Source organism: Lynx canadensis, chromosome X, assembly GCF_007474595.2.
Source record: "Lynx canadensis isolate LIC74 chromosome X, mLynCan4.pri.v2, whole genome shotgun sequence".
NCBI lineage: Eukaryota > Metazoa > Chordata > Mammalia > Carnivora > Felidae > Lynx > Lynx canadensis.
The window spans coordinates 94,099,642-94,126,285 of record NC_044321.2 but is presented as its reverse complement, the minus strand read 5'-3'; the positions used below and the strand labels follow the sequence as shown (position 1 = coordinate 94,126,285).

The following is a 26,644-nucleotide window of genomic DNA, read 5'->3' as shown; positions in this document are numbered from 1 at the left end:
TTTCGGAAGCGCGAGGGCCACTTGGCGGTCCCCGCCCCGGCCCGGGCCCACCCTCGCCGCGCGCTGGCGGTGGGGGAGGAGTTCTGCTCGGACCCTACACACGGTCCTAGCCCCAGCTCCCCCCCCGCCTCCCGCGCAGGCGCCGCCGGGGCCACCCCCGCCGCCATGTTTCCCCCGCCCGCGCGCTCCCTCCCCCCGCCCCCCTCCCCTCCTTAACCGGGCTCCCGCCCCCTCTCTCTCCCCCCCCCGACCCCCCCGGTGAGGTCAGGCGGAGGCTCTGCCGCTGCGGCCGCAGCAGCTCAGCTCCCATTCCGGGGAAGCCTGGAACGGGGACTTTCGAAAATAAGTGGAGCGGCGTTCGGGTTAGGGTCCGCGCTCTCCGCCTGCGCGACGGCGAAGTGACCGGGGCGAGCAGGGGGTGCGGAGGTGCGGGGGCTGGTGTCTCGCAGCCGGACGGAGCCCCGGCTGCGCCGCGCGACTCGCTCTCTGGCCCTCCGAGCGCAGCAGCGGGCTGACGGGCGGCGGGACGCGGGGACGCGGCAAACAAGGTGAGGCAGGGTCCTGAAGTCGCAGGGGCTCCATCAGCCACCTCCTCGCCTCCGGGACCCGGCGCGGCGAGGCGGTGCGGGGTAAGGAGTTGCGATCTGCACCAGGGGCGCAGGGACAGGGGACCAGCTGGGCTCTTTGCACGCCCCCCACCCCCCTTCTTTTTCTCTCGCGTGCGGGTGCGCGCTCATCCCTGCACCTTCTCATCCCTACCTCCCGGACTCGCTGGCTCCGCCAGACGCCTGGCTTCTTTCAGGACTCCCCCCCACCCCCGAACCCAGTTTTCCTTTGCTTCTTTGTTATCCCTCCAAGATCTTCTCGTTCGGGCTTCCCTGTCGCTGCTCTGACGGTCTGGGGTCCCTCTGCTCGCCTCGGCCCCACTGTCTCTTGCCCTCTAACAGTTTCTGGTTTCTGCCTCGCAACCCATCCCTCCCTCAGAATCTTCTAACTTGGGAGGCTTCGCTGCTGGCTCCCGAGTCAGGAGCACACTCGGCTTCCTCGAAGCTTTTAACTCCGCTCCGAACGTCTTCATCTCTGGATGTCTTGGCTTCTTTGGTTTAATCACAGTTGACTAATGGTTTTCTTGGAAGCTTACGGTCTAGCCTACGGCTAACCGAAATTGATGGGAATGATCCTCTAGTATATTAGCTAAGGAACTCAAAAGTTTCTTTCTAGGTTTCAATAACTTACTCCAAGAACCACAGCCACTTGAAATGTATGTTATGTATGTCCGTGTGTATGTTTGTGTGCGATCCTAGCACATGGCCCTAAATCTGATTCTTCCTCCACTGCTGAGCAGGCCTGAGAAAGAGGAGAGAGAGAGTGGGTGGGACGTTTGATGCCTGCTTCCATTTCTCCATCTGCAAACTGGGATGTTCATCTTTTATTGTACTCAGGGAGGATTCTGGTGGTTTGGGGTAGTCCCTCAAGTTAGTGTAGGCTGTTTACTAAGCACATTGGATGGGAACTGAGGGAATCTGGGGTTTAAAACGGCCTCTGTTGGGAGGGGCACCTGCTTTTAATTTTTTTTTTTTTTTTAAAGAAGTCAGAGTTTCTTACTGCACATCTCCTATTTGTATAAGCCATCAAGAAGCAGCGTTTACAAACCAGGTGGTTAAAAAAGAGACTCCTTTTCTGTGGGCTGGAGATTAGTTCACTTAAGTTGGTTTCACACAGTACCACGTATTTTCTCAGCGATGTCGCCTTCCCCCCATGCAGTTGCCCCAGCAGCTCCCATACTGAGGCTCGTTTACTCACTTGCAGGCTGGAATTAGTGTGCGAAGAAAATTGAATGGAGAAGCTGAGAGTGGAGGCAGATACAGTGAATTAGCACATGCTGACGTTTGCGGCTGTGTTTTGGAAATGGGCTATATCTAGTGCTCACATTTGAGAACAGAAAAGTGAAATAATCAGCCTAGCAGTTATGACATCATTTTACATTTACAAAGGTTACCTCCTTCGATTGCAAGTTGTTATAAATGCGCTTATACTTAGAATCTAGAATTGTTTGCTGGATGTGTGATCAGGTATGGCCCTCGACATAACATAACCTGCATTAACGGGCGAGGATCTCAGAAGAAACAGAGTTGCTAAAGAAGGTAAGGGCTACATTTCACTGCCCTGGGAGCACTCGTTTTGCCAGTGACACCATGAATGTAGTTTCTGCTGCAACATCAAATGATGTATTTAGAAAATAGATAAATAAGAGCCTCAGTTTCCCCCCACTTTTAAAATCTGCACATTTAGAGGCACACTTTGAAAAGCGTGGTGTGACTATACAGAGTTTGAACTTGATGTTCTGACAAAAGCAGTTTCTAGAAGAATAGTAAAGGCCATTGATTATCAGTTTAGCTAGATGGATTGCAGATGATTTGTAGTTTCTCTCATTTGGTAAGTTCCTGACTTTTATTTAAGAAAATGGGATGTGGTAGGGAAAGAGGATTTATATTAATTGGGCCAATCGCCTAAATCTGTAATTTTCTTGGCAACCCATTCTGGAAAGACATACTAACTTGCAAACTGTTTCAAGGAAAATAGTTTGTATCATTATGTTATTTTTTTCCTTTTGTGATTATTAATACTAAATCTAAGCTAAGATTGCCACCCACATGAACTACTTATGTTTGCCAGAAAAAAAAGAAAGTTGGATATGAGTTCGTCTTAAACATTTTGCTGTGAATCGTTTCACTATGTATTTGATAAACCCACCTGGTATACGCAGAGGTTCTCAGACTGGATGTTCCTGATGTTACTAAACATAACTGTAGTTTGCTGTGGAATTGCCGCCTTTTTCATTTTCTTTACATTTTACATTCTCCTCATGTAATTTGACTTGCAGTAGTGAAATGAGACTAACCAGTTTTCAAATTGTTTGATTTTGATGTTTAATAAACTACTGTAACCTCGTCAAAGTATTTTTTCTTAAATCCGTTGCTTGAAATGGATCTATTTTTGCTGCTGTGAGATAACTCAACAATTTGCCAGGCATCATCAGATTTCAGAAAATGTAGAAAGATTATGGAAAAATGAACAGCCCTAAAGAAAACATCTCAAAATGGGGGGGGGGAGGCTTTTTTTCCAAGTTACTGGCATTCATATCAATCAGATTTTAAATATATTGTTCATTCATTTAGTAATTTATTTTACAGTATTTGTTGAACACCTTCCATATGCCGAGACCCTCTACTGGGCATGAGGCCCTGTGTTACTATTATTTTTTAAATGTGTATTTATTTATTTTTGAGAGAGAGACAGAGACAGAGATAGAGCACAAGCAGGGAGAGGGGCAGAGAGACAGGGAGACACAGAATCCGAAGCAAGCTCAAGGCTCTGAGCTGTCAGCACAGAGCCCGACGTCGGGCTCGAACCCATGGACCGTGAGATCATGACCTGAGCTGAATGAAGTCAGATACTTAACCGACTGAGCCACCGAGGTGCCCCGAGGGTCTGTATTATTACAAGGCATGATCCTTGCCCTTGTGCAGTCTCCCAGAAGCTATAGTCCACCCAAGGATATAGACAATAAACGAGTAAACAAATGAAGAAGATCCTTACAGATTGTAGGAAGAACAATGAAGGAAATAAGTAACAAAATGTGACATGGAGAATTGGGAAGGGCTTATTTGGCAAGCGTGGTCAGGACAGGTCTCTTAGCAGCAAAGGTGACCTTTGAACAGAGACCTCAGAGAAGAGGGAGTAAACCTACCTTGTGAAGAGCAGAGACCAGAGTAAGCCAAGGCCTTGAGGCAGGAAAATAGACTTCAGGGTGTTTGAGGAGCAGAAACCAAGCCAGGATGGCTGGACCCCATGAGATGGGGTGGGAGGAGTTGTTAAAGGTGTTCCAGAGGCTAAAGGGAGTCAGGTCATAATACCAGGCCTGGAAATTCTGAGATAGAATTTGGGTTTGATGCTCAGAAGAAGGGGAAGCCATTGAAGAGTGTTTATTAACTACTTTTCTGTGGGAGGTCATTGACTGGGAAAAAAATTACTCAGTGGGAATAAATAAAAATGTGTTTTGCAGAGGCTGTCTAGCTACTCAGGTGTTGCCATTAAGACCTGAGAATGAAAAGCTTTGTTTGATATGTATGCTGCATAAATACAACATACATATAAATTCAGTTCTTCCACTCTGTTTAGATAAGGGGATAGGGGACCGGGAGGTGAATGTGTTGAAAAGCAGTTTACTTTCCACTGTCATATTGTCACCTGTGCCCGGAGGTAAGCTATCACCCGCTTTATTAAAAATCAGATCATTGTTCAACCCAAGCATTTGTTTTCCAAAGAACGAGGTTTTATTTTCTCATAGAAATATGTTTCCTTTGGAAGGTTGGAAGTTTCATTTGAACAGGAAAGAATACTTAGGTTTTAGAAATGGCATTTGGGATTTTTAGAGGAGTTTGCCATTTTCCTTTACTTGTTGCCTTCTCCAGAGTTTTTTTTTTTTTTTTAAGATTTTAAAAAAAGTTTTTATTTATTTATTTAAGTAATCTCTACACCCAACATGGGGCTCCAATTCACAACCCCGATATCAAGAGTCGCCTACTCTTCTGACTGAGCCAGCCAGGTGCCCCTCTCCAGAGTTTTTAAATAACCATTCTTTAAGAGATCAGGGTTATTCTATTCATGCTTAAATTCATTTAGATTTATGGGGTGCCTGGGTGGCTCAGTTGGTTAGGTGTCCAACTCTTCATTTCAGCTCAGGTCAGGATCTCACTGTCCTGAGATCAAGCCCCCACGTCGGGTTCCACGCTGAGCATGGATTAAGATTCTCTCCTTTTCTCTCTGCTCCGCCCCTGCTCTGTGCACTCGCATCCTTTCTCTCTCTCTCTCTCTCAAAAAAAAAAAAAAAAATTAATTTAGATTTGGTATTTGTTTTGTGCCCTGAGCTCTTGCTCAAAAGCAACCCAGCTTTGAGGTCTGGTCGGCCCCAAATCAGAATTCAGATGGTCATCGACATTCCATAGGGGTAGATCTTAATACTATGGGGCAGTAACCTGCAAAATAATCTTCAACAACTCCTGCAGAGTCTACTTCCTATTCCTTAGCTTCGTACTCAAGGATTCTGGACGGTCTGACCCAGGCCTGCTGCCCTACGTGTCCTTATTATTCTCGTACACAAATCCTCTGTGGGTTTCAAGTGATTTTTCTCCAGTTTGGAACTTTTCTGCTTAGCTTTACTCTTGGCACAGAGTAGGTACACAGTGACCGCTTGTTGGATGGATGCCATGCCACCGTCTATTGGAGAAACCGTCTCCTTTCTTCCCTGTCATTGCAAATCCCCACACGCATCAAGAAACAGTTCAAATCCCGTGTCCTATTTTACACCAAACCCACTGACCCGATCTCCAACTCTGGACGTGAATGGTAATCACACACTTGCGTTGTGTGACATAATTGTGTTTATTGGATGCCTGGCTGTCTCCCCACCAGTCTCCGACTTCATGAAGGTGAGCTAGACCTGGCCTGCTTTGCTCATCATTGTATCCTGAACACCTGGCATATGGTACGCCCTCTAGAAATAGTCGTGGAATAGCAAATCGATGGCGCTTGGTGATGTGTCTCCGGTTAGTGTTTTGGATACTTAAATCGTTTAATACCGTTTTACTTCTCCCACGTCTGTCAAGCATCCTCAAGCAGTTTCTGAGAGGTCCCGGAGTACAGTTGTTGTGAGGACAAGCCCTGGGGCAGGACTGTCTTATGTTCCAGTTTGGACTGGGAGACTTCACTAGCTGTGGGACACTGGCCGGGTTGGTTACTCTTGTATTTCTCATCTGTAAGATAAGGGTAACAAAACGTACCTCTCAGGGTGCTTGCAAGGATTAAATGACTTATACCCAAGTCTACAACTTGTTGCTTGCAACAGTTACATTTCAAAAACTCTGAAAACTGACAAAAAGTTTGGTTTGGTGAGTGCCACGCTCACTCAGGTGGTGGCAAAGTCTGACTTGGACTGATACGAGGGTGTTTATAGTGTTTGTTCTATTTAACGTTAATCTTTATTTGGCTTTGCTGCAGAATTAGCCGTGTGTTTACGGGGTAGTGCCTCAGACCCTACTGGGGTATTACATCATATGGTATGTGCAGGTTACTGCCGCTCCAGAAGCCTGGGTATTTCTGAATTTGTAAACACATCTGGCACCAAGGGTTTCAGATAAGGGATTGTATACCTTAGAGTAAAGTGCTTAAATCAGCTCGTTACACATAAGAAGTTGTTGCTGTTGGTGGTGGAGATTAGAGAGGTAAATATACAATTGTCTCCTTCCCAATACCTTTCTCATACTGGTTAGCATGTAAATACATGCTGATTTATTCAGGCAACAGCTATGAGTAGAGGGCTGGCTGTACAATCCTCATTTTATCATAGGAAAACAGATATGGGTCATGTGATTGAAATGAGCCAAGAACCGGGTCTTTCGATACTCTCTCATCTAGTACCATTAGGAGTATTTATTTTTTTGTTTTTCTTTTGTTATTTAAACCAAAGCATGCTTCTTTAGGGTGAGTCTCTTTGCGGGGGTGGGGGGGGAAGGATTGAGTTAAGAACTTATTTAACGTGATTCGACACTCCTAACGTTGCAGTTGCTAAATATTTATTGAACTCCTCATGTGTATGGAAATCAGTATTAAAAACAGGAGAAAGGTACAAAACAAACGAGGCATGGTTCTTGGCTTTTAGTAGTTCCCGCACCATGCGTGGTTACATGGAAACAGAGTTGTGCCTTACAATTCTTTCTTTTTCTCTGTAAGTTTGAAACCATTAATACTGAAGATGTACAAAGGAAAACACAACAGACCATTGAAAACTCATCTTAGTGTTCAGTGTATGGAATTGGTTTTTAATACCTTAACTACTCTCTGCCCCCTGAAATATTATCCCTATATGACATCCCGGCAACCTTTCCTTTCTAACTAAATTAAGCAAAATGTAATTTTTATTGTTCTTTCTTACCAACATTTGTAAATCATAATTGATATATTCTGTTTGACCTTTTGCCTTTGTGGGCTTGGGAGTAATTCTATGCCTCCAAAGATTTTTCGAGAATGTTCTTGCATTTGAAAACTAGTTCTTCAAACCATTCTGCCAATTCATCCGACAGATATGTTTTAAGTACCTGTTATATTCTAGGCATTGCACTAGTTGAAGCAAATAGAATCTCTGTGAAGTGCTCTTTTCCTCAAACTAGAGTACAGTGGGTATACTGGGTGAGCAGGGCGGTGACATGATAGTGTGCCCCAGGAGCTACAAAGTAAAACAGCTTGTGTGTTCTTGAAGAATTGATTTTACACAAAGATTCAGGAGAACATTCGCTGGTAGCTGATTAAAAATGTTTAATAATATTTGAACAAATTCCTGTGTATTGTGCTTTAGAATGCAGTATTTGTATGAAAATTGGAGGTAAAACCCAACTTCAAAGCAAGCCTCTGCCTGTGCAGGGTCAGCTGTGGTAACTCCGGGGGTGACCCTTTGAAAAGCTCTGAGGCCACAGGGTGCTGAGTCAGTTCCTTAAGTCAAGTGCGCAGACATTTTCAGAGCCTTAAATTTTCATGATGACCTTCAGGAACGGTAATAGACATTACTTTTTTCAAGGGAACACTCTGGTTGTTTGATAGTGGTCTAAGTCTTCGACTGTGTTGAGTCCTAACAGAGTTCCTGATATTGGTGGGAAATAGCTGAGATTGATAGTGAAGGACCTGCCAAAGGACCGATCTTCAGAAGACAGGCTGTTAGAACACAATGACCATGAACTTAAAGCAACATGATTGATGAGGTCAAAGCTTTGTACCATCCTATGAGCGCTTGCCTGTGTCCCTGATTGAAGTTAACCTCTGCTAACTTTAAAGCTGCTTTCATTTACGACACATGCAGGATACAGATTGCTTTGTTAATTGCTGGCTACTGCAGTGTTTTAAGAATAGAGCAAAGTTGTCGAGGTTCACGTGCTTTGAGGGTAACGGAAGGTTTCTCGAGTTTTAGATGGTTTTGAAAAGGGGTGAGCAATGCATTGGAGGAATGCCTGTTACCAAGCAAATGATTTGATTTGCTCCAAATGAGAAAGATGAAGAAGAGAAAGGCAAGTGGAGAAAAGTGGTGAGTAGAACGGGAGTCAGTCGAACACTGAATCTTTCCACTGATTTTGATTATTGCCGTCCCACTTTCATTGTTGCTGCACCACTCCGGTCACAGCCCACAGGGCCTGCTGCCGTTGTTGTATTGTTGTGTTACTGCCCTGAGCTCCTAAGGACATGGGTATAGAGGGGTGATTAAGGGATGGTTGTTATATTCTGTGTCAAGTGCTTTTATATAGTCTTTTCAGTAAACGGGGATAATAGAGTTGTAGAGTTTGGCTTCTTGGTCCCATTTTATAGAAATGGCCATTCTTTTCTCAAGAACTTCATGTCAACAGTGTTTTCTGTTCTACTACTTAATGTATCTCAGTGGGAAGGCAGTAGAAATTGATGGCTGAGATCTTGGGCCCTGGAATCATAGGCTTGGGTTCAAATCTTGAGTCTGCCTCTTGTTGTCAGTGTGACTTGGGGCAACTCCCTTCATCCCTCTGAGCCATGTATGCCTCCTCTGTAAACATCTCCTCTGATGTCTTAAGGATTACGTGAGCTAGTGCATATCAAGTCCTAAGCATAATTCAAGCTACAGAGTAGATGTTCTTTTTTTTTTATTTAATTTTATATTTTAAAACTTGTTTTACTTTTTTATTGTGTGTGTGTGAGAGAGAGAGAGCAGGGGAGGGGCAGAGAGAGAGGGAGAGAGAGAATCCCAAGCAGGCCCCATGTTGTCAGCCCAGAGCCCCATGCAGGGCTAGATCCCACGACCCTGGGATCATGACCTGAGCTGAAACCAAGAGTCGGACGTTTAACGGTTTAACGGTTTAACAGACTGAGCCACCCAGGTGCCCTCCTAGTAGATATTCTTATTATTGACTCTTTCAGTAGGTTAATGGCTTAACTAGTTAAAACTTGTGGCATTTGCCATTTATATATGAACCAGAAATGTAAGGGAAAACTGTGTCTTTCCTTTATGTTACCTTAATCCCAGCGGGAGTGATATTTTTTGAATATACATCACTTATTAAATAGTGAACTGACTGGTTAGAAGTAGCACTAGTTTTCTGGCAGACAAGAAGGCTTAAGGTAAATGCTTGGTTTATTGCTTAATCAAAGATGGCATCACGCTGAATGCAAGGAGCCTATCAATTTTTTAATACGATTGACCTGATATATATTTAAATATGATAGTGGTTACCTTAATAGGATTTAAAAGTTTAATCTTCATTTCGAAGGGAAAGGGAGATGCAGGAAAATGTATACAATAAACAGTGTCCTTTAAACATGAAAACTTTTGGTGTGCTCATAATCAAAGAGGTCATATATTTTCTTGATTTGTCTCTATTCCAGATTTGAAGTCATCACAGAAGAAAATATTGAAATATTTGTAACAGTTAAGCCACTGGGAGGAGGGTTAATTCTGTTTGAATAATGTCTCCTATAGGTTTTGAGTTGTTATGGTTTTCTTAAGCTTTTATTGTAGTTACTCTAGCGACAAATCAAATGATACCTTAGAGATGATACAAGTTCGTGGCAGTTTTGATAAATGAATGGATAAGTCTAAGTAGATTATTGAGAGCAGCTTCTGGTGTCGGAGGGCTAGCGTAACCTTTTGGGTTGAAGCACGTGAGGTAGTGTCCCCGCATTCCCCACTTCCAATGTTCTTCATTTCCCATGTCAGACAAATGACAAGACCGTTGATCCTTGGGTGGCCAACTTGGTTATGGAATGCCATAGGTGTACAGAAGGGAATGAATCGGGAAAGGCATTGTCCAAATCACTGTATATTGACTATATATTTCATGATGATTATTACGATAATGTATATTCAAGTGCACTTGAGAAGCCTAGCTCACCATACTGACGAGATCTATTATGTATTGGCAGTGTTACCTGCATTTACAGATAGACATCACCGTCATATTTGAATATGAAGCGACAACATTCAAATGTACTTTTAGAAAAATTAGACTTATTCTGTCCTCAGGTAATAAGCTCAGATGTTAAGAATAATGTCATTTACTTAGAGAGCAACCTTCTTTGGAAGCATGGTTAATTATTATTTACTTCAGTAGTGTGCACAATGAGGTTGAACAACTTGCCGAAGGTAGGTCCCATCGTCTGAGATGGAGCTAAGTAGGAGCAGAACGTAGGGCCCTTGGTTTTTAACCAAGTGCTTTTTCAATAATAATATAAAGAGGGGCGCCTGGGTGGCTCAATTGGTTAAGCATCAGACTTAGGCTCAGGTCATGATCTCATGGTTCGGGAGTTCCAGGCCCTCTCCCTCCCCGTCTCCCTCCCTCTCTCTCCTTCTCTGCCCCTTGTGGGATCCTCTCTCCCTCTCTGCTCCTCGCTCACTTGCACCCTCTCTCAATAAGTAACTAACTAACTAACTTGTTAGCCAAAGGATTCTTGCATGCTTCTCATCTTTCACTTGACAGAGGGAAACCAAGATTTCAGCAGTGGAGATTCTAACCATTATTCGGTACCTGTATAGCTTCTTGCACAATTTGGCAAAGTGAGTTTGGGATTTACTAAAGAATTTACACATTTTTAGCATCGTATAGATGTCTTATTTAAACGTTCACGAGCAAAAAGTAATTGTTAAGTAATTATATGTGAAGCATTCTCCTAGGAGGAAGAAAATATATCCACTGCCCTAAAATATCCTACAGTCCAGCAGGGGCAAGAGAGAACACAAATCAACTCAGTATGAGTCGATACTGGTACTAATGGTGAAGCAGTAATTACTAAGTTATTATAGCACCCACCACGGGCACGGCACCATTGTAAGTGTTTATATGCGTGGACACATTCACACCACACAACAGTGCTATGGAGGCAGGGACTGTCGTTATCCCCATTTTACAGATGAGAAAACTGAGGCACAGAGAAGTTAGATAACTTCCCCCGAAGTTGCACACCTGAGAAGTAGAAGAGCTAGCATGAAAAACTATGCAACCTAGTTTTAGAGTCTGCGCTTTTTTAACCACAATACTTCCTTTTTATTCTACCTCTGACTGATGGGGGGCATTATATAAGAGCCTCACCGCTAAACCAGGCACACTAGAAAACATGCTGGAGAAATAAAGAGGAAGGATCAGAGGAGGGTGTTAAAGTTGGTGAGATATTTTGAATAAGGTACTTTTGAAGTGGATCTTTTTGAAGAGCAAAGAAAGCATTCCGAATGTTTTAATGCCCAAAGCTGTGTGCATGTGCGTTACACGTGTGTGCACAGGTGTGTGTGTGTGCGTGTGTGTGTGTGCGTGTGTGTGCGTGTTCATTGGGAACTGGAAAAAAAATTGCAAGGGTAAATCAAATTGAGACTCCTTCATAGCCACAGCCAATCACAGCTTTTTTTTGTGTACAACATTAGGCTCCACAAATATGTTCTTGAGAGTACGTAACAACTTTATGGAGCTGTAATTCAACTGCCCTACAATTCCCCCATCTAAAAGGTACAATTCAGTGGTTTTTAGTATCTTCACAGAGTTGGGCAACCATTACCACAATCCATTTTAGAACACTTTCATCACCCCCAAAAGAGAAATAGGTGTTTTGAAACAAACGTAGCCAGGAAGGGAATGGAAGCCGTGTGCCTGTTGCTAACTGTTTCTCTAGCAAAATGTTCAGAGATCCCTGCTCAGTGTCCCTCAGATCTTATGCTGTTTTTTGGGTTTTTTTTTTTTTTTTTTTTTTTTTTTTTGCAGCGTAGCTCCAAATTATTGCAGGGCGCCTTCTTTTAATTTCATTTTGATCACTGACTAGTCTTTACAGGATTCTGTATTTATCTGATTTTTGAATGCTGAATCCATGATGATTTGCCCATTATGTACTTATCACTAACATATGGATATCAGTACTCCATAACACAGCCAAACTTGTATTTAAAAACAAAAGTGCTGGGGGCGCCTGGGTGGCTCAGTCGGTTGAGCATCCGATTCTTGATTTGGGCTCAGGTCATGATCTCATGGTGTGTGTGGCAGCACGGACCCTGCTTGGGATTCTGTCTCTCCCTCTCTGTCTGCTCCTCCCCCGTTCATGTTTTCTCTCTCTCTCTCTCTCAAAATAAATTAGAAAAACGAACAAAAACAAAACTGCTAAACTCACTTGTGTGAGTGGCTCCCTCCTTATCTACACTTGCTTCTGTAGTGTGCCAGAGCCAGAGATACTGAGAAATTTTATGTGTACACACTGGCATTTTTTAATATTTCCAAAGATTGTGCCTGACATGAGTTAGTAGTGGATAGATGGTGGAGATAAAAGTAACACTTCTTTTTTGGCCGGGATATAGTACCGGGGTGCTGTGTTTTGGAAAATGTCCGATAAAATGTAGTCCACGATATTGTGTACAGGTATTGTGAAAAAAATTGGAATTAAAAAAAATACATGAAGAGTTTCACTAAACTCACGCTTCACTAAAATGTAGCCCATTGTTCTAGTCAAGGATGTTTCTGTCCAGTGGGAGTTACCAAACCAGATATCTGTGTGTGGTGCAGGAGAAAGCAGGCTGTTCCCAGTTCTTCATGACAGCGATAAGTTATAGTCAGTGTCAGCTTTCAAGCTAAAGAGTGGCTATTTTCTATTATTAAAATAATTTTGGGATGCCTGAGTGACTCAATTGACTAAGCAGCCAACTTCTCACGGTTTGTGGGATTGAGCCCTGCGTCGGGCTCTGTGCTGACAGCCTGGAGCCTGCTTGAGACTCTCTTTCCCCTCTCCCTCTGCCTCTCCCCTGCTCACATTCTACGCCCCCCCCCAATAAATAAATAAACTTAAAAAAATCTTTGGACATAATTTGACGTCTTGAAGAACATAGGTGTCTTTTTAATTTTTTTTTTTTTTTAACGTTTATTTATTTTTGAGACAGAGAGAGACAGAGCATGAACAGGGGAGGGGCAGAGAGAGAGAGGGAGACACAGAATCTGAAACAGGCTCCAGGCTCTGAGCTGTCAGCACAGAGCCCGACGCGGGGCTCGAACTCACGGACCGTGAGATCATGACCTGAGCCGAAGTCGGACGCTTAACCGACCAAGCCACCCAGGCGCCCCTTAATTTTTTTAATCAAGTTTATTTATATTTGAGGGAGAGAGAGAGAACGTGAGCTGGGGAGGGGCAGAGAGAGGGAGACCCAGAATCCGAAGCAGTCTCCAGGCTCTGAGCTGTCAGCACAGAGCCCAACTTGGGGCTCGAACTCACGAGCCGTGAGATCATGACGTGAGCCACAGTCAGATGCTTAACTGACTAAGCTACCCAGGCACCCCAGTAGGTATCTTTTTTTTTTTTTTTAAATTTTTTTTTCAACATTTATTTATTTTTGGGACAGAGAGAGACAGAGCATGAACGGGGGAGGGGCAGAGAGAGAGGGAGACACAGAATCGGAAACAGGCTCCAGGCTCTGAGCCATCAGCCCAGAGCCTGACGCGGGGCTCGAACTCGTGGACCGCGAGATCGTGACCTGGCTGAAGTCGGACGCTTAACCGACTGCGCCACCCAGGCGCCCCAGTAGGTATCTTTTTAAATGAGTTACTCTTGGATTGGTCTCTTGTTACTTCTCATTTCACCTACTTTTTCTTTCAAAATGATTTTGAAATGTTATTTTATGCTTCCTCAGTACTTTTTTTTTTATGCTCATTATATATTTGGATTGAGTTTCTTTTTAGGGGCCAAAGTAGTTTCATTTGAAGTTAAAGTGACTTGATTCACTCAAAATGATTTGCTGTAAATGTTAAGTGTGTGTGTGTGAATGAAATATAGTGTATACATATATACATATATATATATATAAAACTGAAATGCAGTTGACATACAATATAATATTAGTTTCAGGTGTGCAGCATAGTGATTTACCAATTGTGTACATTAAGAAATGCTCACCACCTGTCACCGTACAAGGTTATTACAATACCATTGGTTGTATTCCCTTAGCTGTACTTTACATCCCTGTGGCTTATTGATAAATGGAAGTTTGTACCTTTTAATTGCCTTTACCTCTTTTGCCCATCCCCCCAAACCCCTCTCCTTTGGCAACTACCAGATCGTTCTATTTGTGAGTCTGTTTCTGTTTTGTTTATTTTGTTTTTTAGATTCCACATATAAATACAATCGTATGGTATTTGCCCTTCTTAGTCTGACTTATTTCACTTAACATAATACCCTCTAGGTCCATCCATGTTGTCACAAATGGCAAGATAGCTGACTTTATAGGTGAGTAATATTTCAACACACACTCACACACACACTCCACATCATCCTTACCCGTTCGTCTATCAATGGGTATTCAGGGTGCTTCTGTATCTTGGCTATTGTAAACCATACTACCATAAACATAGAGGTACATACATCTTTTGGAATTAGTGTTTTGGTTTTTTTAGTACCCTGACGTGGAATTACTGGATTGTGTGGTATTTCTATTTTTAATTGTTTGAGGAAGCTCCCTGCTGTTTCCCACCATGGCTGTACCAGTTTGCATTCCCACCAACAGTGGGAAAAACAGAAAAACAGCGCTAAAGCTGATGTCCCAGAGTTTGCTACCTGTGTTTTCTTTTAGGAGATTTATGGTTTCAGGTCTTACGTTTCGGTCTTTAGTCCATTTTGAGTTTATTGTTGTATATGACATAAGAAAGGGGTCTAGTTTCATTCTTTTGCATGTAGCTGTTCAGTTTTCACCACACTATTTATTGAAGAGACTGTGTTTTCCCAATTGTATATGCTTGCCTCCTTTGTCTTAATTGACCTTATAAGCATGGGTTATTCCTGGGCTCTTTATTCTGCTGCATCATTCCTGTGTCTTTTTTTGTGCTTTCTTTGGAAAAATGTCTATTCTTGTGTTCTGCCTAATTTTAATTGGATTATTATTATTATTCCCTTTTTGGGGTATGAGTTTTTTTTTAAGTTTATTTATTTTGAGAGAGAGAGAGAGAGAGAGAGAGAGAGAGAATTTTCCAAGCAGTATCTGTGCTGTCAGTATGGAGCCTGACGTTGGGCTTGATCGCGCGAATGATGAGATCATGACCTGAGCTAAAATCAAGTGTCGGGCACTCACCCTACCGAGCCACCCAGATGCCCCTGGGTGTGAATTTTATAAGTTTTTTATATATTTTGGATACTAACCCTTTATCAGATATGTCATTTGCAAATATCTTTTCCCATTCTGTAGGGGGCCTTTTAGATTTGTTGATTATTTCCTTTGTTTTGCAGAAGATTTTTGTTTTCATACCCCAGCTTTGTTCTTTTTTTGTAAGACTGCTTTGGCTATTCTAGGTCTTTTGTGGTTCCTTTCAAATTTTAGGATTATTCGTTTGAGTTTTTTGAAAATTACCTGTGGTATTTTGATAGGGATTGCATTGAATCTGTAGATTGCTTTGGGCAATGTGGATATTTTAACAGTATTAATTCTTTCAATCCATGACCATGGTGTATCTTTCCATTTATTTGTGTTGTCTTCATTTTTTTTTCACCAGTGTCTTATAGTTTTCAGAGTATAGGCCTATCACCTCCTTGGTTAAATTTGTTCCTAGATACTGTTTTTGATGCAATTGTAAATGGGATTGTTTTCTTAATTTCTCTTTCTGCTGGTTTGTTATTAGTTTATAGAAATGCAACAGATTTCTGCATATCAATTTTGTCTCCTGCAATTTTACTGAATTCATTTACAAGGTCTAATAGATTTTGGTGGAGTCTTTTTGGTTTTCTTTTTATATAGTGTATCATGTCATTTGCAAGTAGGACAGTTTTCCTTCCTTCTTACCACTTTGGTTACTTTTTATTTTTTTTTCTTGTTTGATTGCTGTAACTAGGACTTCCAGTACTACTTTGAATAAAAGCGGCAAGAGTGGAATTCCCTATTTATTCCTGATCTTAGAGGAAAACCTTTGAGCTTTGCACCATTCAGTATGATCTTATCTCCTGCTTTGTCATATATGACCTTTGTTATGTTGAGATATGTTCACTCTAAACCCACATTGTTGGGGTACCTGGGTGGCTCAGTCGGTTAGGTGTCCAACTTTACCTTGGGTCATGGTCTTGCCATTTTTGAGTTCGAGCCCTGCATTGGACTCGGTTAGAGTTTGCTTCCGATCCTCTGTCTCCCTCTCTCTCTGCCCCTTTCCCAAGCGCACGTTCTCTCTCAACAATAAAACATTAGAGTTTTTTTTTTTAAATAAATAAACCCACATTGTTGAGTTTTTGTCTTGAATGAATGTTGGATTTTTCAGATGTTTTTTTTCTGCATTTATTGAGATGATCATATGACTTGTATCTTTTATTTTGTTAATGTGGTGTATCACATTGATTGATTTGTAGATATTGAACCATCCTTGCATCCCTGAAATAAATCCTACTTGTGGTGAATGATCCTTTTAATGTATTGCTTAATGTCATTGGTTAAAATTTGTTGAGGATTTTTAAATCTATGTTTATCAGGGACATTGTTCTGTAATTTTATTTTTTTGTAGCTTCTTTGTCTGGTTTTGGTATCAGGGTAATGTTGGCCTCATAGAATGAATTTGGAAGCATTCCTTCCTTTTCTGTTTTGTGTAATTGTTTGAAAAGAATGTGTATTACTTAGTTTTTAACTCTTTGGTAGAATTCACCTATGAAGCCATCTGGTCCTAGATTTTTATTTGTTGGGAGGTTTTTTTTTTTTTAAATTTTTTTTTTTAATGTTTTTATTTATTTTTGAGACAGAGAGAGACAGAGCATGAACGGGGGAGGGGCAGAGAGAGAGGGAGACACAGAATCAGAAGCAGGCTCCAGGCTCTGAGCCATCAGCCCAGAGCCCGACGCGGGGCTCGAACTCACAGACCGCGACATCGTGACCTGAGCTGAAGTCGGACGCTTAACCGACTGAGCCACCCAGGCACCCCGGGAGGTTTTTTTTTATTATTGATTCAATTTGTTTATAAGTAATTGATCTATTCAGATTTTCTATTTCTTCCCAATTCGGTCTTGGAGGATCTATGTTTCTAGGACTTTATCCATTTCTTCCAGTTTCTTCCCAGTTTGTTGGTGTGCAAATTTTTGTTGTAGTCTCGTAATCCTTTGTATTTCTGTGGTATTGGTTGTTACTTCTCTTTCATTTCTGATTTTACTTATTTGAGTCCTTCCCCCCTTTCTTATTTGATGAGTCTGGCTATGCTTTTATCAATCAGTTTTGCTTATCTTTTCAACATTCAAGCTCTTAGTTTTACTGTCTTTTTTTCTGTTGTATTTTTAATCTGTATTTCACTTCTTTCTGTTCTGCTCTTTATTATTTACTTCCTTCTACTCACTTTGGGCCTTTTGTTTCTTCCTCTTTCTAGCTCCTTTAGGTATAAAGTTAGATAGTTGATCTGAGATTTTTCTTGTTTCTTGAGATAGGCCTGTATCATTATAAACTTTCTTCTTAGAGCTTTTTTTGCTCTATCTCAAAGCTTTTGAACCATTGTATTTCCATTTTCATTTGTCTCCAGGTATTTTCTGATTAACTCTTTGATTTTTTTGGTTGACCATTAGTTGTTTAGCCTCCACGTGGTTGTGGGTTTTTTCCAGGTTTTTTTTCCTCGTAATTTATATCTTATTTTCATACCACTCTTGTCAGAAAAGATGTTGTATATGATTTCAGTCTTTTAAAATTTATTGAGATTTGTTTTGTGGGCTAACATGTTATCTATCTATCTTGGAGAATGTTCCATGTCCATTTGAAAAGAATTTGTATTCCATTTTTGGATGGGATGTTCTGTATATATCTGTTAAGTCCATCTGGTTTCATATGTCATTCATTGCCACTGTTCCCTTATTGTCTGTGTGGATTGTCATCCATTGATGTAAGTAGAGTGTTAAGTCCACTACTATTATAGTATTACTGTTAATTTTACCCTTTATGTCTGTTAATATTTGCTTTGCATGTTTTCATGCTCTTATGTTGGGTGCATATATATTTACAATTGTTATATCTTCTTGTTGGATTGAACCTTTTATCATTATGTAATTCCCTCCTTTGTCTCTTGTTACAGTCCTTGTTTGAAAGTGTATTTTGTCTAACAGAAATGTTGGTGCCTCAGCTTGTTTTTTGTTCCATTTGTGTGGAGTATCTTTCTTCATCTGTTTGCTTTCAGTCTGTATGTGTTTTTAGTCTGAATTGTGCGTCTTCCAGGCAGCATATAGATGGGTCTTGGTTTTTTATCCATCCAGTCGCCCTGTGTCTTTTGATTATAGCATTTATTCCATTTACATTTAAAGTAATTATTGGGGGCGCCTGGCTGGCTCAGTTGGTGGAGCATGTGACTCTTGATCTCAAGTTACTAAGTTCAAGCCCCATATTGGGTGTAAAGGTTACTTAAAGGTAAAGTCTTTAAAATAATTAAAAAGAAATAAAGTAACTATTGATAGGTATATACTTACTGCCATTTTGTTACTTGTTTTATGGTTGTTTTTGTAGTTCTTCATTGCTTTCTTCTCTTGCTGTCTTCCCTTGTGATTTGATGATTTTCTGTAGGGTTACATTTGGGTTTTTGTATGTCTATTACAGGTTTTTGTTTTGTGGTTACCATGAGGTTTCTATATAACAGTTGTAAATATATATGCACGTATCCACGTATACGAGAGTCAGTATTAAGTTGATGGTCACTTAACTGCGAACACATTCTAAAAGCACTATATTTTGACTCCTCCTGTCCACATTTTATGTATATGACACCTTATTTTACATCTTTTCATTTTGTATCTCTCTCTCTCTTTTTTAATGCTTATTTATTTTTGAGAGAGAGAGAGAGAGAGAGAGAGAGAGAGGGAGAGACAGCCACGAGCAGGAGAAGGGCAGAGAGAGAGGGAGTCACAGAATCCGAAGCAGGTTCCAGGCTCTGAGCTGTCAGCACAGAGCCTGATGTGGGGTTTGAACTCATGAACTGTGAGGTCATGACCTCAGCCAAAGTCGGAAGCTTACCTGACAAAGCCACCCAGACGCCCCTCATTTTGTATATCTCTGAACTAATTTTTGTAGATACAGTTTTACCACCTTTGACTACTCCCTGCTTCCTCCTGTTGTTTGTGGGTTGTGGCTGCTATGGGCTTGCTGATGGGCGGGGCTGGTCCTGCTTTCCAGGACAGGAGTTCCTTAGGAGGTGTGCTTGTCCTGGCCGGGGCTGACTGAAGGGTGTGGTGGAGTGGGTGTCACTTTGAGGGGGATGCCCATCTTAACTGAGACTGCTTGACAGATGTGGTGGGATAGAAGGTGCTCTGTGTTTGTGTCTGCCAGGATGGGTGGGTTGAGTGGGTGGGGCCTGGGGCGCATAGTGAGACCAGGAGAGTGGTGGTATTAAGGCCGATAGAGAGTGCCTTTCAATTAAACCAACTTCCTGGGTCCTATAGGGGAAATTCCACTGAAAGCCTTCTTTTCAAAACCGTTTTTAAAAAATATTTATTTATTTTTGAGAGAGAGAGACAGAGACAGAGCACGAGTGGGGTGGGGCAGAGAGCGAGAGACACACAGAACCCAAAGCAGGCTCCAGGCTCTGAGATGTCAGCACAGATCCCGATGCGGGGCTTGAACTCGTGAACCATGAGATCGTGACCTGAGCCGCAGTTGGATACTTAACCGACTGAGCCACCCAGGGGCTCCTTATGGTGACCCTTTGAGAGAGGAGTATCAGTTTCCTATAGCCCTCCTACTTCCTCAGAGTTAAACCCCACTGGTTTTCAAAGCCAGACATTTTGGGGGACTTGTCTTCCCGGAGCAGGTCCTCGGGGTGGGGTGCCCAATCTAGGGCTTGGTCCCCTTTTTCCTCAGGCCGGGCCTCCAGTCCTGCGGTATTCCTTCCACTACTGGGTGGCGTGCCGGGTGTTTGCTTCCCGAACCTGTCTCTTCCCCCCCTACTCTTTTCAGTGTGTCTTTTTCCCTATATTCCTGGCGGTGGAAGAGCTGTTCTTGTAGTTTTCAGGTCGTTTTCTGCGTATGTTGCATTTTACATAGCGGCAGCCTCAGTGCGTCTGTGGGAGGAGGTGAGCTCAGAATCCTCCTACTCTGCCATCTTCCCTAAGTGTATTTTTTACTTGCTTAAATGGATTCTCTATTCATCGTGTGTGGTGATGATGTCATGATCTCGCAGCTAGTGAGTAGGATAGAATTAGACGAGGACAGGACACCTGGGTGGCTCAGTCGGATGTGCGTCTGACTCTTGGTTTCAGCTCACGCCATGATCTCACAGTCGTGAGATCGAGCCCCGCGCCTGCTTGGAATTCTCTCTCTCCCTGCCCCTCTGCCACACGTGCGCACACTCACACGCTCTCTCGCTCTCTCTCTCTCTCTCTCTCTCTCGCTCTGAAGATAAATAAATAAACATTAACAAAAAAGAATTGGATAAGATGGCACTGCTGTCACTGGAAAGAGAAAACTAAGTACCGTGTACCTTTATATGAATTAGGCGGAAGCACATCTTTATCATGGAGATTAATAGTTCACATCACCTGGAGTTAGGATATGAGAATATGAGATGCTGTGGAGTTAAAAAAAAAAAAAAGAAAAGAAAAAAAGAAAAAACATAAAAAAGAATCCTTGCTTGATTTAGGAGTTTTGGTGTCTATATTATGATGCTGCCTTTTTCCATCGCTAATTTTATTAAGCCATTATGGTAGTGGGCTACATGGAAAGGAGTCAGAAATCTGCTGATTTAAGGCAAGCCAAACTGGTCTGGTTTAAGAGAGCCATTGTGAATGAGAAAGTATCCCCCATTTAGAAAAGAGGATTTAGAGTAATGTGAATATTCACTGTTCTATGACTTTTGAGATAGCATTCAATGATTTTAAAAAATGAACCCATTACGATATACTCATAAACTTCACAGTCGTTTGATTTTCTGCTTAATTTAGTGCCAGACATGGTGTAGACTCCTTAATAGCTTAGAATGGCTCTAAGTGACTCTGCATGTGGGTTAGGTCTGTCTACCTGCTGTAAAGATGAATCTGCTTTCTCTGCATATAAGGGAGACTCCTTGGCTTTAATTAGCCTTCCTCTATAGGGCAGCACTCTCTGCTGAGAGGAAATGAGTGATTTCATATAAATTCATTCAAGACAAATCAGTGGGCACCTTCTGACCCGTGCGCTGGGGAATGCCGTGGTGAACAAGGCAGAATCCTACTTCTGGTCCTTGAGGCAGTCACTGTATCCTGTTCATTTTCTTTGTTCTTCTAAAATGCTGTGGAATGGCCTTATAAGGCCGAGTGAGTCTCTCTTGGCACTCTGTATTTGGAGTCATAATTCGAAGGAGGAAAGGGAAAATTGGTCTCTAGCTCCATCAAGCTGAAGTGCTGCCCTTAAGTTTTAAACCCTTGTTTAATTCCTGTGTGCCCAAAGTACTTTCTCGGTTGTTCCCTGTATCCCTTCCCAGTAACTCAGTGGAGATGATCCGATCACAGTTGTGACCATCATCATTTAATTTTCAACTGGAGAAGCACGCTTAGTGGAAACGCAGGCTGCCAAGGGACTTGTATAGGAATAGGTAATTTCTGTGACATGATGTGATGTGACAGGCACCTCGTGGCCCTGCCTGTTTTAAAAATGTTACTTCCATGGGTACTGAAGTCGTAGAATTTGTCTGACATTCCCACTATTTGGTTAGACCTGTGGCTTCTTAAGATTTTTGTTGGCAGGTTTGGGTTTGGGGTTTTAGTTAACAGAACCCCTTTTAAAAAATCCATCCAAATGAAGGTTACGTACTGTTGCTGTAGCAGATTAAAATGGGTTTACAGAAAGCCTTGGTGCTGTCTTCTCTATACTTTCCTCATTAAAGTCTTCTCTATACTTTCCTCATTAACATGGAATAGTTTCCTTGTTATGTAATTATTGAAAGATACTAAGTGCCTGGCCATGAGAGTAATTTTCTTTTTCTTTTTTTTTTTTTTTAACGTTTATTGATTTTTGAGACAGAGAGAGACAGAGCATGAACAGGGGAGGGTCAGAGAGAGGGAGACACAGAATCCGAAACAGGCTCCAGGCTCCGAGCTGTCAGCACAGGGCCCGACGCGGGGCTCGAACTCACAGATCGCAAGATCATGACCTGAGCCGAAGTCGGACGCTTAACCGACTGAGCCACCCAGGCGCCCCATGAGAGTAATTTTCAATATGGTGGAGATGGAGAGGGGTGGATATCGAGCCTAGAAGGCAGCGTGGGATACTGGCAGTCAGCAGTGAGGGCTTGGCCTTAGTGGGGTATCACCAAAAGGCCTCTTGGGCCCCTGTGGATAGCTTGCCGTGTTAGGGATGGCACATGGAGGACAGCCCGAGATTCCTGAAGACCTATTTATACTTATTCACTTTTACTTACCTAGTTTGAGAACCTTAGAGATCGGTTTCCTTAGTTTGGGGGGCATGGGTATTGGTAAATTCAGGTGCAGATCTCGTTCCTTCCTTTCCTGTGTTATCTTTGTTAATGAAAATTTTTCTGTCCATTTAAAAAACTGATTCTGAATAATGGAATAATAATTTTAGGACCGTAAACGAACATGAGCCCATTGCTGTCCTATCCTGACCACATCATGCAAGTCATTTGCGTTCACAATCCATGTTTGCCTTCTATTCATGTTTACTACGTAGCCTTGGGTTAACGTGATGACATTCTGATAACCTATACATGCTCACTAACACTTGGAAGATGGGAATTCTGGAACTTGTTTGGTTGTTTATTATGTATTTGGTTTTAGGGCTCCTTTTTTACCGTCTGGTTTTATTGGTGAGTGTGAGCAGCTCTCGAGTCCTTCAGATCCAGTTTTAAATTCCACCGTATATTCGTGGAGGGAGAGGTTACTCTGCTGTGACAGGGGCCCCCAAATAGAGTGCCTTGAACAAGTGTTCTTTCTCACATCTTAGCAGTTCAAGGGTGGATGGCAGCTTCTTGATTATTAGGTGCCCAGGCTCCTTCTGTCTTGTTCTGTGGTCCTCAGAAAGCATCTTTGTCTTGGGATTTTAGCTTTCTCTGACTCACTATCCCATTCTTGTTGTAACCGAAGAGATGGCAGAAGGGCAGGAGATGGGATACTCCTTCCGTTTAAGTATATAACGAAACAGTTGTGACCATCAGTTTGCACACGTCTCACTGGCCAGACCTCTGTCATTGGCGACAGCTGCTATAAGGGAGGCTGGAAAACGTGGCCCTTAACTCTGCGGCCATGTGCCCCAGTAAAATTATTATTACTTCATTGGAAGCGAAGACTAGATATTGGGGGACAAGCACAGTCCCTGCTGCACACTGTTTCTAATGTCAAGTTTTAGGACTTATCTGCAGGTATTATTTTCCTAATATTGAGTACCTAGTTGCTTCAGGATTAGACTCCAAACTTGTCAGCATTCCAGGCAGGCCCATCATGATCTGGGCTCCTGCCTGTCCCTCTGGTTCCTCTCTCACCCCTTCTAAAGCCGCCTTCTCAATTGCACTTCCGAAAACTTTCCACGTTCTCTTATGCTCACACTCTGGTACTTGCTGCTTTTCCTGATATGGTGGCTGCCTCTTGCCCTTCAGGGGTTTCGTTGTCCCCCGTCCTGGGAACATTTCCTTGAGCCTCCTCTGCTTCACAGCTGCTGCTGGGTGTTTCTTTCATACATTGTTACCGTGTCGCGTGTGCTTCTCTTCAGCAATCTTTCTTACAATGAGTGCTTTTCCCTCTCTGTGTCCCCCATTGGATTGGGAGTTCCTTGAGGGCAAGGGCCAGGCCAGTCACCTCTGTGTTGTCTGGTGCGATACCCGACCCTGATGTTTAACTGATGTTTGTCGAGTGAGAAAGCGAGTGAATGGCTATTTAGCTTACTAATTATGGCCGTTTGATCAAGTCGCCAGTTCCTTTGCCATTTGGAAATTGCCATACTTAGACTCTTTCTCAGTGGCCAGGGCTGGGTAAGTTTATAAGAGGCACGGGTAAAATCAGATAGAGAGTTTGAAATATTTATCAGATGACTAAAATATGCACGTGATAGGAGATGTAAGAAATAGATGTGTAAAATTTTGGAGCAGGGAAGAGACTTACGTATCATTTAATCCAACCCTTCTGATTTAAAAAAGGTGTAAGGTATCACGGAGAGGAAGAAGTTAACGTGTCAAGGGCCTCTGTGTTCAACGAGCTTGCAGTGCCGTTGGACAGATGGTACGTATGTACAGAGATGAAAAAGATGATTGAGAAAAAAGTGCTCAAGGAGTAGAAGAGACCAGACTAGTCAAGGTAGGTTCAACCAGAAACTCAGTTGTTCTTTTTTTTGAAGTTTTTATTTATTTATTTCGGGGGGGGGGGGGCGGGCAGCGAGAGAGGAAGAGAGAGAATCCCAAGCAGGCTCTGCACTGTCAGCACAGAGCCCGATGCGGGGCTCGAACCCGCGTACTGTGAAATCATGACCTGAGCCGAAGTCAGGTGTCAGATGCCAAACCGATTGAGTCACCCAGGTGCCCCAACCGCAAACTTAGTTTTGGAGGTGAGCCTTGACGGCCGGGAAGGATTTGGATATGAGAGGATATTCCAGGTATAGGGAATGTATGAATAAAAGTATGCATTTGGGGATGTACAGGTGACTGCTGCGATCTGTTCAGTCGAATGGTATTTAGTGGTAAGAGAGAAAGGAGAGGAATAGACCAGAAAGTGGAGGTACTTGAACACCATGCTGCAAGAGGGAAACCGCTGGCACTTCTTCTTAAGTTAGGTGAGTGATACAATGACAACGAGTTTTGCGTGTTTTCTTTGACTGATAGGCGGGCCGAGTTGAAGGCTAAATGGGTCATGAAACTGGCACATTGTCTAACAGGCCAACTAAAAAATACGAACTGAATAAATGCTAAATGAATTCCCATGAGAGTTAACATGTCACCGTTTTTCTTAATGGAGAATGTAAGCCCGAGCAGCAAGCTTGTAACATCGGTAATGTGCCACATATTAGTCCTGCCATACTGTAGGTAATTGTGTAAACTCTCACGTTATGCCAATAAACTGTACAAATTCCGGCAGTAACCGAGAACACAGTAGCGGTTTTGCCAGTGCAGTCAGTGAACAGGAAGTGGCATGGACCCTCTCAATGCATTTGGAAGCCATTTTGTTTACAAAAGTTTTCTTTGGAAGGCTAAAATGGAGTATCGTATTTTGGCACAAAACAGAAGCAAGGAGAGAACAGTAACCAGAGATATGCACTAAATTAAACTTGATCTGAAAATGAAGAGCATTTGTATGGCCAGGGATGAGTGTGTTTCTTTAAGGGCAATAAATGTGTGCATTTGAAGGGACCTGTGCATGGGCTTCCCTTAGGCTTTTGAACATGTCTAAGTTTATAACCTCAGAAACATATATTGAATACTTAATCATTTAAGGTCCCATATGAGAATAGTCTGTATTATTATTATTATTTAAAAATTTATTTATTTATTTATTTAGTTTTAAATTTTTTTTAACGTTTATTTATTTTTGAGACAGAGAGAGACAGAGCATGAATAGGGGAGGGGCAGAGAGAGAGGGAGACACAGAATCGGAAACAGGCTCCAGGCTCTGAGCCGTCAGCAGAGAGCCCGACGCGGGGCTCGAACTCACGGACTGTGAGATCATGACCTGAGCCGAAGTCGGACGCTTAACCGACTGAGCCACCCAGGTGCCCCTAAATTTTTTTTTAAATGTTTATTTACTTCTGAGAGAGAGAGAGACAGACAGACAGAGAGTGGGGGAGGGGCAGAGAGAAGGGGAGACACAGAATCCAAAACGGGCTCCAGGCTCTGAGCTGTCAGCACAGAGCCCAACACGGGGCTCGAACTCAGGAACCGTGAGATCATGACCTGAGCCGAAGTCGGGCGTTTAACTCACTGAGCCACCCACGCACCCCGAGAATAGTTTGTATTATTTACCTTTTTTTCTAAGAATTACAGGGAAATACCCAGTTAAATGAAGGTTCATTTAAGTTGTATTTATTTGAGCCTAGCATATCTGTGAAACATTTTTAGGAAGCTTACCCCCACAATACTTGTTTCAGATATTATACAATTAAAGATGTTAGTATCTATTCTATGATATTATTGTATGTCAACATGATTTAAAGTTAACTGTGTTGGCTTTTGAAAATTAAAAACATTTTAACCAATGAAAAACCGCATTTTTTTCTGTGATTCCCTACCCTACCCGCCACTCTGTTAGAAAATCTGGTAAATTTAGCCCATCATAAACTTCTTATGCCTTTATAAAAACATGAAAATCCTGAGGCGCCTGGGTGGCGCAGTCGGTTAAGCGTCCGACTTCAGCCAGGTCACGATCTCGCGGTCTGTGGGTTCGAGCCCCGCGTCGGGCTCTGGGCTGATGGCTCAGAACCTGGAGCCTGTTTCCGATTCTGTGTCTCCCTCTCTCTCTGCCCCCTCCCCCATTCATGCTCTGTCTCTCTCTGTCCCAAAAATAAACAAACATTGAAAAAAAAATTAAAAAAAAAAAACATGAAAATCCTAACAACCAGTTTCAGCGTCATACATTATTATAAAACTTATTGTCATCGTAGGAAGGTCGTGCTATTGAATGTGCCTTTAAAGCATAAAACCAGTTTTCATGATCTCCTACC

The 26,644-nt window shown here is 42.5% G+C and overlaps 1 protein-coding gene across 2 annotated transcripts in view; it reads left to right on the top strand.

Annotated features, from left to right (window-relative positions):
* Positions 1 to 413: 413 nt before the first annotated feature.
* KLHL13 (kelch like family member 13) overlaps positions 414 to 26,644 on the top strand; it is a 205,585-nt gene continuing 179,354 nt past the window's right edge. The window contains exon 1 of one of the 2 annotated variants that reach the window (XM_030305092.1): positions 414 to 548. The gene's annotated coding sequence lies outside the window, so the exon portion shown is untranslated. The remainder of the gene's footprint in view (positions 549 to 26,644) is intronic. The other variant, XM_030305086.2, reaches the window with a different exon arrangement.